General features: G+C 39.8%; 1 long non-coding RNA gene across 1 annotated transcript; it reads left to right on the top strand.

Moving 5' to 3' along the window:
- Positions 1–12,694: 12,694 nt before the first annotated feature.
- On the top strand, positions 12,695–13,329 carry LOC142377842 (uncharacterized). The gene is made up of 3 exons (XR_012769560.1): positions 12,695–12,933; positions 13,052–13,118; positions 13,215–13,329. It is a non-coding gene; the product is annotated as an uncharacterized LOC142377842 (long non-coding RNA).
- Positions 13,330–15,385: the final 2,056 nt, after the last annotated feature.

The following is a 15,385-nucleotide window of genomic DNA, read 5'->3' as shown; positions in this document are numbered from 1 at the left end:
TGGGGAAGATACTGAAAAAGTACAGATTGCTTGCAATGGCCAAAAAATAATTTGGCTTCGCAGCCAAGAGAAAAAGGAGCAATGAAAAAAGATCAGCAGCATTTACCTACACAAGGAAAAAGCAAATCAACAGTGTCAGCACGGATACAATCAGGAATATCAGGGAGTTCTTAGAAAGAGATGAGAACAGCAGGCCCACAACAGGAAAGAAGGAGACCGTGACAAAGAGAAAAATGAAAAAACAGAAGAGATTCCTCAATGAATCCATGGAGGTCCTGCACGACAAATTTAAAAAGGAGTACCCCGAAATCAAGATCTCTTACAGTGAGTTTTGCAAAAGACGCCCTTTCTGGATAACAAGGCCCACTGTTAAGGACAGAGACACGTGTTTATGCAAGACACATGCCAATCTTCAATTCATGGCAGACAAACTGGCCCAGCACAAGGTGATTATCACCAAGAATATTGAAGATTTGGCCATCTATCTTTGCTGTTCACCCTACACAAAGGAGTGCATGTACAGGGACTGTCCAAAATGCGCGGAGAAAGACCTGCTCACATCAACCTTTGACCCTGGGGCCCAGACATCGTGGCATGTATGGAGGACAAAAGCAGAGGAGAGAGAGAAGAAAAGAAAAGATGGCACTAAAGAAAAGTTCACGGTCCATCTCACTGTTAAGGAGAAAGAAGAGGGCACACTCGAAAATTTACTGGAAGACTTCTCAAAAAATGTAAAGGAAAAACTGGGAAGGCACGTCTTCAACATCAGGCACCAGTATGCAGCAATCCGTGGCTTGAAGGAGAAATTGAGAGAGGACGAGGTGGTTCTGCATATTGATTTTGCAGAGAACTTCCAGTGCAAGTACAGCAGTGAAGTCCAGGCGGTACATTTTGGAGACTCGCACCACCAGGTCTCCCTGCATACTGGTGTGGCCTACACCTGGAAGGATATGAAGTCGCTATGCTCCATCAGTCCTTCTTACCGGCACGACCCATCAGCAATCTGGGCACATCTAACCCCTGTGCTAACATACCTGAAGGAGCAACATCCTGCTGCCACCACTCTTCATGTGGTTAGCGATGGACCCACAACCCAATACCGGTCCAAAAAGAATTTCTTCCTCCTTACCAATGTTCCTTACCAAATGGGCTGGAAAAGGGTCACCTGGAATTTCCTAGAGGCTGGGCATGGCAAAGGTCCAGCTGATGGCATTGGAGCAGCCGTTAAGAGGGGACCAGATGACATCATCGCAAGAGGGAGGGACATTCCAAATGCACGTGTCCTGTTTGGTGAGCTGCAGCAGAAGTCCACCTCAACTGACCTCTTCTATGTGGAGCCAGATGCCATTGAGGCCATGGATGTTCACATTCCCTCAGAATTACAAACGATTCGTGGCACCATGAAAATTCATCAGGTATACTTTAACTTTTGTGTCTCTACACATGTTATGCTCTTTCTGTAGTTTTATACTGCTAAGAATACCTAATTGAATGCCCTGACGCTGTTTTCTTTTATCCCCTTGCAGATAATCTCTCATGCTCCAAGCCAGATGTCGTGGAGGGTTCTGAGTTGCTTTTGTTCTGCCCCCAACACCTGCAACTTTTTCGCACCGGAAATGGTGAGGTTTGTGCCATGGGATGAATCTACCCCTTCAGCCAGTGCACGTCCTGACGGCACATCCATAGATGGAGGTCTGCAACCAATTCTTGACTTAAACGAAAGTCTTATTGGTCAGTGGTGTGCAGTCGTCTACGATAGTGATGTGTATCCAGGCATTATTCAGGATGTTAACCTATACAGTGGAGCCGAAGTGAAAACCATGACAAGCATTGGCAGGAATCGATTCTATTGGCCACTGAAAGATGATGTCATCTGGTACCAACCCATGGATATTATTGGCCTCATCCCTGAACCCCTGCCAGTGACAAAACGGCATAAAGAAATCAAGACGGAAGTATGGAAAGAACTTTGCAAAGTTTGGCCTTGAATAACATTCACTCTCACTCACATACACACACACACACACACACACACACACACACACACACACACACAGACTCTCTCTCTCTCTCCCCCCCCTCCCTCCCTCACACACACACACACACACACACACACACACACACACACACACACACATCAGCTGAAGGAAAAGTTTGGCCTTGAATTACACACACACACACACAGGTTTTCTTTGTTTATTGTGTATGATGTTCCCAACCCAATGACTTGTGTTCTCATTGTGACAACTCCAGTGGCTGCCTTATTTTGTTTGTTTGTTTCTTTAGTGTTCCTGATTAACCATTAATTTGCCAACAATGGTCATACTCGTCAAGCTCTCTGGACAAACCTCCCTGTATGTGTGCTCAGAATACTTTTTGTGATACTGTCAAGATTACTATTTGTACTGTTTCTGTACGGTTTCAAAATACTGTTCATGTTGTATCAATATATTATATGAAATTGATATGAAATTGTCTTTTTTGAAAAGAAAGGTTCAAACATACTAAAAGAATTTGTTGAATGGAACTGGGTGCTTCATAAAGTTTTAAAATAAAAGGTTTATTTTCTATATGGTCTATTCATTGTAATTTCCACAACAACCAGTGATTTCCACAACGCCTTGTAATTTCCACCACCCCATTTGTTTTTAACTAAATAGTTGCAAAATTCCAATCACTCATTAAAAACCTTTGCATAATTTATGAGATAATGTTCCACTTCAATTAAAAACACAAGTAGTTATACCTTGAAGTGTATCTTACTATTCTAATGCTATATCTCAGGTTGTGGCGGACATAAGATTCGCGCTTTGTCCTCATCACAATTAATTTACCTAATCCATAAATGTATGTGTTTTACAATATAGGCATAAACAGGTAAAATTATATATGAAATTGGTCTTCCAGTGAAAAAACATTATGTGTATCATAGTATTTTAGAATAAATTACAAGTTTTTACATGTGATGGAAATTACATTTGTGCAAGCCGAATTGGGAAATCTGTTAAAAAACACCAATTTGTCTTAAAATATCAGTTTGTTATCTTATGAATCATCAAACTAGACTATTTATGCTTACCTATTACTCTGTGAAAATTTATATTTTCACAAGTTTTTCCTCTTCAAGTTCACAAGGCCAATAGTGCCCATAGTTAAAGAATCACCCAGTTATCAAAACGACTAGCTCGATGAGTTTTTGCGGGCTATTACTTTTATTGAAGATTGGAGTTACCATGGCGACGTAATAAGCAAAAAACAGCCCCCCAAAGCCCCCCTAGGAATAAACAGGGGGATGACCTGGAAAAATCATTAAAAACCCAAAATTTTGAGCAGTTACTGTGTTATCATGCATTAACCTAGAAACGCCATTCAAATGTCAGTTTGTAGATACGTCAGTGCTGTGTTCAGAAGTGAAGACGCCATGTCGATACCTGCTATGGATTTCCCACAGCATGCCTCCAAGCAACCCAAAGTTTTGGCCAAAATCTGCAAAATTTGAATTTTTAGAGTACAACTGCCATTTCATTAGAGTGTGGGAAGAGCAAGAGTTCTGACCTCAGATTCATTTTCGAATCGCCCTCACGCCTACAAATATCGCTCCAATGCCATTATGTACTGTCATAATATAGGTACGCATGTTGGGATTCATAAAATGTTTTCATATTTCATCTAGGGCTGACCGTTTGCTCTCAGAGCCCCTCAGAGCAAAGTGATGTCGGGGCTCAAAGACCTCAAATCCCCATTTTAATTAATCAAATTCTCAGAATCTCAGCAGCTCCTGCAGCCCTTCTTTCTCTCATCCGTGCTTTCACTGTGAATGTGCAACAGATCTGAAACGTGGGAATATTGAAGTCCAAAGGCGTCCCTCGCTCATTCTGCGAGAATATTTTCCGTATCTCTTACGGTTTCCGAATGGGAAGCATCTGTTCATAGAGGTTTTTTGGCTCTGAGAAGCCTGAGTCTCATATAATTAGTGTAGCAGCAGCTGGGGCAGCTTAACTGTCAGTTAATTGAGGGAGATTAATCACCATAGAAACAAGGCTATTAGTGGCCCAGCCAGTCCTTTGCCGATTTAAAGGGACAGTTCGCCTCTTTAAAGGGACAGTTCGCCGCTTTAAAGGGACAGTTCACCGCTTTAAAGGGACAGTTCGCCTCTTTAAAGGGACAGTTCGCCGCTTTAAAGGGACAGTTCGCCGATTTAAAGGGACAGTTCGCCTCTTTAAAGGGACAGTTCGCCGCTTTAAATTTTTAAATTTAAACGGCTTTGATGCCGTTTAGGCTTGAATGCTTCTTCTTTAGGCCTTGCAAACCATTCCTGAGCAGCCGTGATTGGTTGAGCGATACGCACACTTTGGCAGGCCCCTTCTAAATTTCTTCAGAAATTTTCTAGTTTACTAATTACCGCCCTATATCTGTTTTACCTTTTTTTTCCCAAAGTTTTAGAGAAACTAGTTTATCTAAGAATAAAAAAGTATTTGGATGGGAATAACATATTGTACAGCCACCAATATGGTTTTCGAAAAAAAAAACGGCAACACTCTTTTGCAGCTTGTTCCTAAAATCTCCACAGCTTTAGATGATAAAAAAATATCTCTTGGCATTTTCTTAGACTTGTCAAAAGTCTTTGACACTGTTGATTTTAACATTCTTATTGATAAATTATATAAATATGGGTTTCATGATGTTGCTCTCAAATGGTTAATTAATTATTTAAATTATAGGGAACAATATGTTTCGGTTAATAGTTATAATTCAAATAGAGCTAAGCTACTTTGTGGAGTACCCCAGGGTTCCATCCTTGGACCTCTCCTGTTTTTGATATATATTAATGATCTTCCTAGGGTCTGCCATAATGTATTGCCTCTTTTATTTGCTGACGACACATGTCTAGTTGCTTTACATGAAAATTTAAATACACTGATTCATGAAGCAAATGAAGAGCTGTCATCACTTTCCAGATGGTTCCAGATGAACAAACTCTCTCTCAACATAAATAAAATATAATTTTATGATATTTTGCAATAAAATGAAAAAGTATACAAAAGAAAAAGCCAAAATATTTATATACAACCTTGAAATAATAACACATTAAATTCCTAGGAGTTAAAGTAGACGAAAAAATTAACATGGAAATACCATATTGAATTTGTCTGTAAAAAGACTATGAAGTCAATTGGTATTCTAAGTAGAGTTTGTTCATTGATAAACCATTCCTGTGTCTTAACTTTTTACTACAGTTTAATTTATCCTTATATTATGTATTGTAACACTGTGTGGGGTGTTACATGTCCCTGTAAGGATCTGGGTGTTTAGTGGTGTTTTTGTATTTAGTTACTGGTTCTGTTGTTTTTGTTCAGTGCTCTCGGTTCTTTCTGTATTACATCAGTCTTTGTTTCACCTTAGTTCTGTTTTTCCTCATATTCAGTTATGTTTTATTACTCCTTGTGTGTTCTTTGTGTTAGTTTGATTATTTCTTATGTTATTATTCTGGTATGTTTTCCCTTTGCTTTAGATTCATTTTCATAGTCCCTTGCCCCCTGTGCCATCTCTCTCTCTTTTCTCACTCCGTCTTCTGCCCTCTTCACTCTCACCTGCGTCCTGTTCTGTAATCAACCTCCCCAGTATATAGATCATGCCAGTTCCACCACTCCTTGCCGGATCCTTTGTCTTTCTTGTCTCCGTCATCTACTTCCCGTTATCACCTCTAGCTAGTCCTTAACATTCCTTAGTCTGCTTTTGGTTTTGTTCATGTGCTCCCTGTGTTCTCGGATTCTTGTATCTTCATTTAATTTTTCATTAAATCTTCATAACACTCCCCTCCTAGACGTGTTCTGCATTTGGGTCCAACTCCCCAACTCAGCATTATGACAGGCCTACTTTTCTTAACAAGATTTTACTCATCCAAAATAAATTTTTGAGAATGATTAGTTTTGCTAAAAGAACCGATTCTTCTGCTCAACTTTTCAAAAAATTCACACTGTTTTCAAAATGAACATATATCAAACGTGTGTTTATGTATAAATATGTACATGTTAGATCGATTCTTTCAATGGCAGCTCAAGAACAAGCCGGAGGAATCTCAAGTTAAATAAAGTGTTTATTGATAGTCACACGTCAAGCATATCAGCACTGGGCTCAGTGGAGCAGAACTCCCGCAGGAAATCCGTCAGACTGAGCCTCGATTTCCGGGTATCATTTGCATTTATAGCCTCATAGGTTGGACTCACACTCAACTGAGTATGATTGGACATGAGTAGGTTCAACATGCTTCGTCATATTCTCTGGATCAGCCAAACAATGTGTGTGTGTGAATCTGCCCTTGCTTTCCCAGGCTAATTGTTTTGTCTTCCCATTCCTAGATCACTTTAGGTCATCATGGAAAAGTACAGAGACTATTTCATTCATAATGTCTAAGAACAAAGCCAATTTTAACATACATATAACTCATGACCTGCCATTTGCTTTCAAGAATTATTCTAAGTTTTCCTCATTCGTATCATATAAGATCTTCAAAGGATTTTTATCTTCCATATTGTCAGACTTCCCTTAATCAATACACATTAAAATACAGAGGTCCGTCTCTCTGATATTGGTTTGAAAAAAAAGACACCTTATTACCTTATTGTGAATATCTGTCAAATGTCCAATATCAAACCAACTTCACCACGGTCTGTAGCGGCAGCTGCAGCAGACACATTTTCGGAAAGGTACTGGCTTGATTAAATTCATTCTGGACTCTATATCCGACCACATGAAGACCTCGGGACACTTCGGTTTGGCTTTAGGGACCCTCTACTCACTACCACGTAAGTATATGTTGTTTGGAGCTGTAGAAGAGGTATAAAAATAGCGTTTTGTAGCGGTGACATGATTTGCCCCATTCACTTCCAGGCTAACGACTTTTGGCTAAAAACGGTCAAATCGAAATTCTCAAAACACATCCGAATGACATGATTTTGATGTCAACTCAACGTATGTACTCCCAACATCCCGTAAATTGATCTAAAGTGCATTTTACTCCGGATTATCCCTTTAACATTGTCATTGTTCAAAAAACACCTGAAAAGATTTTTAATTAGCAAAGATTTGTAACACTGTTTGGTTTCTGTTATGCACTTTTGTAACTATATTTTTTGTGTGTAAATTGTTTATTTCTTGTCTTAGTTTTAATAATTTTTGTGTCAATATTTAATTTTGACACTTTAAAGATAACTATAGTTGCTTATATTGGGGAGGTATCCTTATAAGCCTTTTTTGGCTTCCAACTTCTCCAGCACAATGTTTAATTTTATTATTATTATGATGTTTTATATGTAAAATGTGCAAATAAATAAATAAAAATAAATAAAATCAAATAAAACTAAATAAAGTTTAAATCAAAATCTAAATATGTCATCCCCTTAGAGAGCCCATATTTTCTAACATTCACTTTTTCCCAAACAAATTGTACACATATTTCTTCCTAGATTTAAACCAAATAGATAGGCTTAAAAATAGTATATACTTACCTGTGATACTTATGGTGCCAGGACTAAAACTATAAAAATTTCACCCTGAATCAATAGATCTAACCTTGGAAAATATACATTTGCTGTAGTAAAGAACAACAGCTTTAGAAAAGTTAAGCATGATAATATACTGTAACATACTGAAAGCCCATGAGAGAAATGTTCGAATCTAACAGAAGGGGGGCTTGGGGCTTTAACCAGCTAGAATCTGCTGTGCATGCAACTGTGCTGACGGCTTGATTTCAGCCATCGAACTGGACAGGAACAGATAACAGCTGGTAGTCAATTCTGAAAAAAAGAATATTGGTGCCACCCTGCCCATCATCCATAACTTAAACATCTTTGACGTCACTGAGACCCCACATCCTGGACATAGCCTGCAACAACAAAAACTTGCAGACAAAAGAAAAAAATGTCTTTGCCATCCACCTGATCAAATGAAGAAAAAATACATTATGTGGCTAGGCCTGCATGGTGGTGAGGTGGTGTGGTCTCTCTGTGCCACATGGCGTAAATGCAAGCAACCTTTTTGTTATGAGGGGACAGTGCTAACAACCACACCACCATTCTGCCCACCAAGTTTTGTTTGCATTTTCTAAATACAATACTCAGTTTACTTGCCTTTTCCAATGGTAAATTTAGACACTAAAAATAATTTCCTCATACTTATGTCAGTCCCCTTGTGCCCTACTAACTCAAGCCACTTCTCTGTTGTGTGTTTTCAATTTTGTTATTTTATATTTAATGAAATAGTACAACTGAAAACATAACGGTAAACAAAAATTAAACATGTACAACAACCAATGCTGGTGTGGTTTATAATAAACAAGACTAACATTCAAAAATCTTTTTGGGAAGAAAAAATATTGAACAAAAGTCTGTGGAGCATCGTTTAAAAGAAAGATATCGTGCCCTTTTTTGACAAGATGGCAATATTTTTTTTTTTATTGAGACGTGTATGGCATGCGTTGGTCAAAATATCCCTTGGCTTAAGCACAATTTCCCCGCTAACCTGACCACTGTTGACACCTCTCCTGAAACCAGGTTGTTCTTTGGGGTGGAGGGCTAGGAGCGTGGTTTGAGCAAGTGAGCAACTACTTACATCTGCAAACATAATTAAGCCATTACTCCGGTTACCAAAAACATTCTAGTTTTACATAGATAGTTACTATATTGCTCAAAGGAGAGTTGTTTTGCAACTGTTGTGCACAATGCTTTGTCATCAACAGTAATGGACCAAGCTGGACCATCTATCCTCAAAGAAGCATCGAGCCCCTCTCCCTCCTCAGCCTACTCCACCGACCGAAGCCCCCCCAGCTCGGCCCCCACCATCGGTGCCCACAGTTGTTATTTTCAACACCGTCTATGCTGTTGTCTAGGACGCTAAGGGCCTCTGTGTTGGTAAACACCATCTCAACCAGAGGTCATGGAATGGAGTGAAGAGAGGAAGATGTGTAGATTTCTAAAGTCTGTGCTGAGCAGTTTGTTACCACAACTCGCTCATCTAAAACATGATCAAAATGAGGTACCTCCATGCCGAGGTCTCACCTGTTTGAACAATGTTTTTATATTTCATCTTAAACTGCTGCCAAGTGCGCTTCTCCCCCGTGAGATTGCACCTAAATTAAATAAATGATTGGGCTACCATTCAAGCAGTTTTCCCCTGTAATATTATTGTGATTGCAAAAGACTACATTTAAACTTACACTTTTGTTGCTGTAACAGTGTTGCACTTATTTCTAAAAACGTATTGAAACTCGCCGTATGAGCGCATTAAGATTTCCAATTCGAGGTTGGTGAAAAACGTAGCCCCTCCTCTTCCCCGTTGCCATGGTGACTCGTCGAATCGGGGCTCCATTGATGCTGGCTTTTTAAAGTTGTGGTGCACACGCAAAACTCAAGGTGAACCTACTCAGAGTTGATTAAACTCACTCAAATCAGCGTTTCTGGAACCGAAAACTCAGAGTTTTCTATCTCAGAGTAGATCAACTCAGAGATCAGGAATGGACTCCGAGTTGAACCTGCTTTGTGAAACGGACCCCAGGCCTGTAGATACATTGTGTCACTGCATCGAACAGATCAGTGTGTGGATGCAAAACAATTTTCTCCAGCTAAACTCAGACAAAACTGAAATCATTGTCTGTGGCCCACAGAAACAAAGAGAAAGTGTTATCAGTTACCTTGAGACTCTCTCTCTAAAACCTAGTAATCAAGTTATAAATCTAGGGGTAATATTGGACTCAGACCTGAACTTTAACAGCCACATTAAATCAATAACATCAGCAGCTTTCTACCATTTAAAAAACATTGCCAGAATCAAAGGAATAGTGTCTAAACCAGACTTAGAAAGACTAATCCATGCGTTCGTCTCCAGCAGGTTAGACTAGTGTAACAGCCTGGTCACTAGGCTCTAAATGGGCTGTAAGACAGCTGCAGTACATCCAGAATGCTGCTGCTCGAGTCCTGACTAGAACCAGGAAATATGACCACATTAGTCCAGTGCTCAGGTCTCTGCACTGGCTTCCTGTCGCTCAGAGAATAAACTTTAAAACAGCTCTGCTTGTGTACAAGTCTCTTCATGGTCAAATGCCAAAGTACATCTCTGACATGTTAGAGCCATATGAACCAACTCGGGCTCTGAGAACCTCAGGGAGGGGTCTCCTGCTGGTGCCCAGAGTCAGAACTAAACAAGGTGAGGCTGCGTTTCAGTTTTATGCTCCTAAAATCTGGAACAGTCTTCCAGAAGATGTGAGACAGGCCTCAACTCTGACAACGTTTAAATCCAGGCTGAAAACAGTTCTATTTAGCTGTGCATATGACACCAGAAAGTATTTTATCTGCACTCTTTGCTTTTAATTTAATTAATTAATGATTATTTTTTATGTTTTATGGAATGATTTTATTTGCCTTCTTATGATTTAATGTAGCTGTAAATCACTTTGAATTTCCTTGTGTATGAATTGTGCTCTACAAATAAACTTGCCTTGTACACAGCATAACTTTTAGTAATGCATGTGTATCATTAAATGCTGCAGTTAAACATTTAGTATATCTTAAATATAATTAAATAAGTGTACTTGGATAACTTTACTTCTCAAATACTAAAAATTCCCTCATCTGAAATTCAGGCACTGAGAGTTGGAACTGGTCCCTATTTGTGACACAGTTTCATCTCAAACTCAGTATTAAACTAGACCAAGATGGTAAAACAATCTGATGAAAAGTGTTTACTGCACATACACAAGCTTTTGCTAATCGGAACATTACCCAAAGATATAGATTGTCCACTGGGTTCTTATTTGCTCTGAGACTGGGGTAGATGTAAGATGCATGCTCCTCAGTACAGCTGACAAGAGGACATTGCAAGCAAAGCTGGCTTCATTAATCTTGCAAGCTGAATGTCAGCAGGTGGGACTCAAAGCTGGAGGCTAAGCATAGGAGGTGCAGTATACTTGACAGGTTTGGTAAGTTTACACAGCAAATCTGAATGAGTTTTTGAATTGTTACTATCTTCATACACTCAAATATATGCTCTTTTAAACTCAGAAAAAAGTTTTACATTTTTTAATATGTCCCTTTTAAGTGCAGCAGTAGCACAACAAATCTGATCCATTTTCTGGACATATGTGATGGATATATTTTTGTGGTTATGTATTTTATCTTTAAATTTGAAAACCATCTTTTTGGGTTTAAGACATTTTGGAAAGTGTTACAACTGAAGTTGAGGATAAGAAAGCCTAAAAAAGCCTTTGAATAATTACCTATAAGAGTGCAGACGTGTCTCTGCTTCCTCCTGCTGCTTATTGCTTTATTCGCTTTTAAATCATTCTACTTCTTTCCACAAGTCTTGGATATAATTTTATTCTTTTATTCTTTTTCTTTTAAATGTATATTTGTAAACGGTATTAGCCCTCCTGTTTACAAAGAGAATCGGACAGAACAATGTCTCCTAACCCTGCAGTATCAGTGAGCTGCACACAGTGGCCCTCATTTATCAAGCCGTCGTAGAAAGCATCGTATATATGTGCGGAGTATGGAGAGAGATTAGTCTCAAAACCGCTGACAAATGTGTAAATGACAATCCACCAGTTCCACATACATCACAAATACGTTTCATTATTTACAAATAAATATATTGCATTTTGTGTCTCACAGTCTGCGTTTTATACAAATACTGTTAAATTCATTAATACTCATTTTGGTTTTTATATATACATCATGATTTGGATGTGAAAGTGAACGCATTTGTTTCAAATTTTGTTGCATATATTTGTAAAATCAAAGTTACAACATTAGAATGTATTTATAAATTGGTGCATCTGCATTTGTGGATTAAGTCACAAGCCTGTTTTCTGTGCCGTATTTTTGTTCATTTTCTCTCGTTTTTTTTTGGATTTTGAGACTTTCCTTTTGCCTTTCTGCACCTGATCCACACACAAATGCAGCAGCCCATTCACAAATGTGCCAAGCAAGCGAACGAGCTGCCGCTAGGGGCCGCTGTTGCTAAGTTTCACTGTGGTTGTGGATGGCGGTGCTCCTAGCTTCCAGATAACAGCCCTGCTGTCAGCAACAACCAGGCATCGCTCCAGGAGAGCGGCATGGTGGGTCAACCGGCGTCATCTTCTAATGGAAATTCGTCTACAGTGAGTAAAAATATAAGGATCTGTGGTCATTAAAGTTGTGCAATAAACCACAGATTTGACCGTGAAAATTGTATAATATTTCAGTGAGTCTAATTGTTAGCTAACCCCATCGTTTAGCTAGCTAGTCATCACAGTGAAGACTACGACGCTGAAGTTGGCATCCGATTCACCAGCCTCCGATTCGCGGGGTGGGCATAAAGGGCCATTTCACTGCATTTTGATCGACCAAAACAAGGTCCTGTATGGAAACTACAGTAGTTACACTGCTCAAATCTGGATGGAATTATTCTAAAGAGGCTGTAGATTCATTAAAACCTTGTTTGGGATTTGTGAAAATACAGAACAGGGCCATTTGACTGCATTTTTGGTATTCTGATCACCCTGAACTGGGTCCTGTATGGAAACTACATTACTTAGACTGCTCAAATCTGGATAGAATTATTCTAAAGAGGGTACAGAGTCTTTAAAACACATTTTATTATTTGTGAAAACTTTATTTGGTCATTGAAAATTCAAAAAGTTCCTCTGCACTCAGATGGGAGGTAAGATGACTATGATGGGAGCAGGAGAAGACAAGCAGGGTCTGAAATGATAGCACATGTTAGTGGAAAGATTAATGAGATGACAGCAATAAATTTGTGATGCAGATTTCATCAAAGCATCCAATACAGAATAGGGCATATTAATGGTTGGACTATGGGATGTCTGATGCAGGCAACAATAAAGGCTCTGGAAGTGATTGAATCGGTGGCAGAGGTTGACCACGGGCAGATGGAAGAAAGGTGAGAGAAGTCATTGTTTCTAGATAAAAGAACATGAGAATAAAGTCAACAAGTGAAAAAGACTCTTGTAAGTAGTTAGTGACGTAAAATGCATGAACTTTTTCTTTTTCCTATGTAGTGAAAGACAGGAGATCCTCATGGAAATTAAAATGAACATGGAGAGGCGAGGACTTCTGTGAATTTTGGTACAAAGAAAGGTTTCACAAATTCTAAAGTGTGTTTGATATCATTTATATCATGTGATCAATGATTAAACCCATATTTAATTATTTTTCATACAGGTTCTGGTTTTGGATGGTCCAAATGAAAAGAAGAAAGAAAGCTCAGAGGAACTTTTTGAATTTTCAATGACCAAATAAAGTTTTCACAAATAATAAAATGTGTTTTAAAGACTCTGTACCCTCTTTAGAATAATTCTATCCAGATTTGAGCAGTCTAAGTAATGTAGTTTCCATACAGGACCCAGTTCAGGGTGATCAGAATACCAAAAATGCAGTCAAATGGCCCTGTTCTGTATTTTCACAAATCCCAAACAAGGTTTTAATGAATCTACAGCCTCTTTAGAATAATTCCATCCAGATTTGAGCAGTGTAACTATTGTAGTTTCCATACATGACCTTGTTTTGGTCGATCAAAATGCAAAAAATGCAGTGAAATGGCCCTTTATGCCCACCCCGCGAATCGGAGGCTGGTGAATCGGATGCCAACTTCAGCGTCGTAGTCTTCACTGTGATGACTAGCTAGCTAAACGATGGGGTTAGCTAACAATTAGACTCACTGAAATATTATACAATTTTCACGGTCAAATCTGTGGTTTATTGCACAACTTTAATGACCACAGATCCTTATATTTTTACTCACTGTAGACGAATTTCCATTAGAAGATGACGCCGGTTGACCCACCATGCCGCTCTCCTGGAGCGATGCCTGGTTGTTGCTGGCAGCTAGAGCTGTAACAAAATCCGGGTTATCCGGTTTTCAACCCGGATAAATACGTCACCCGGGCAGACCGGATGGTGGCATGCATTTGATCCGCCTTAAAAAAAAAAAAAAAAAAAAAAAAAGATCCGCCCAAGTTGAGCCAGACGGCATTTCATTATGTCAACAAATGGCAGTTACAGCGCTCTTGCACCTTTGTCGTGAGAGAAATGATGAAACCGGAATATATATATATATATATATATCCCTCTTTAGTTGCCTACTAGTTCAGTCACGAACACACAGTCACAGGCACACACTGAGTGAAACGAAACCTAACTCCCGCCCCGTTTGTCACGAGCCCGTTTGTTGTTGGTTAAGTGAGCCATGCCCCCTACTGATCCGTCCTGATTTGCGATCCGTCCGGACGGGACGGATCCCCGCTGACTCGTACTGCTCGAACGGATCACTCTGCGGGTCGCGGCGCATTCGGCTCTGCTCGCTCGCAACTCCTAGTTGTATAAATGAGCCACGCCACCAGCCAATCACAGACTGGTAGTTTTCACAGACTGGTATTTGTGTGATAAATAATAAAAAAATAAAGAGGAAGAATTGTAATAATCATGTTAGAACTGGTGTAGTTGGGTGCTAGCTAGCTAGTCCCGCCCCGTTTGTCACGAGCCCGTTTGTTGTTGGTTAAGTGAGCCATGCCCCCTACTGATCCGTCCTGACTTGCGATCCGTCCGGACGGGACGGATCCCCGCTGACTCGTACTGCTCGAACGGATCACTCTGCGAGTCGCGGGTCGCGGCGCACTCGGCTCTAATGCCGGCTCTGGGTGACTCACGGCCAGTCGAGTCACGCGGCAGAATCGAAACTTAAAAAGATCCGAGTTGGCAGTGATCCGCTACTTGCCCGTCTGACCCGCTGAGTCACTCAGAGCCAGCGATTCAGCGGTCAGACGGGCAAGTAGCGGATCACTGCCAACTCGGATCTTTTTAAGTTTCGATTCTGCCGGCAGCAAGGATTGTCGTCGTCAACCCGTCTGCTGAAGCCTCTGTAGCTCGCTACAGGCTCGGTTAGCGTGGCTTCATGCATCTTGTACAGTCGTTGAAAAATAATCATTTCATGTCTGGCTTTCAGATAAAATGGCATTGAATTATTACTTGACAAAAATAAATGAGTGAACTTGTAGCCGTAGGCTGCTCTTTGATTTATCAAAATGAATTGATAAATGGGACAAAAAAAAAAGGCGAGGTACATAGCCACTTAAAGGGACACTGTAATTTCTTCCCCCATCTAGTGGTGCAATTTTATTTTGCAAAGTCGAATGAATTTGCTCTCTAGCGCCTCACGTTTTCAAATGTGCGCTGCAACTTCTTGAACTACGGCAAGCGGAATGTGTCAAGATTCAAGAAGCTATAGCTTCAGACTCAAGGTCCATACAAACAAAAAGAAATCAAGACACACAGTACAAAGGATTACATAACACACATACAACAACACTATGAATACAGATGACAGATAACATGTC

This window comes from Odontesthes bonariensis, chromosome 3, assembly GCF_027942865.1.
Source record: "Odontesthes bonariensis isolate fOdoBon6 chromosome 3, fOdoBon6.hap1, whole genome shotgun sequence".
Lineage (NCBI taxonomy): Eukaryota > Metazoa > Chordata > Actinopteri > Atheriniformes > Atherinopsidae > Odontesthes > Odontesthes bonariensis.
This window is presented reverse-complemented; position numbering and strand designations above follow the sequence as displayed.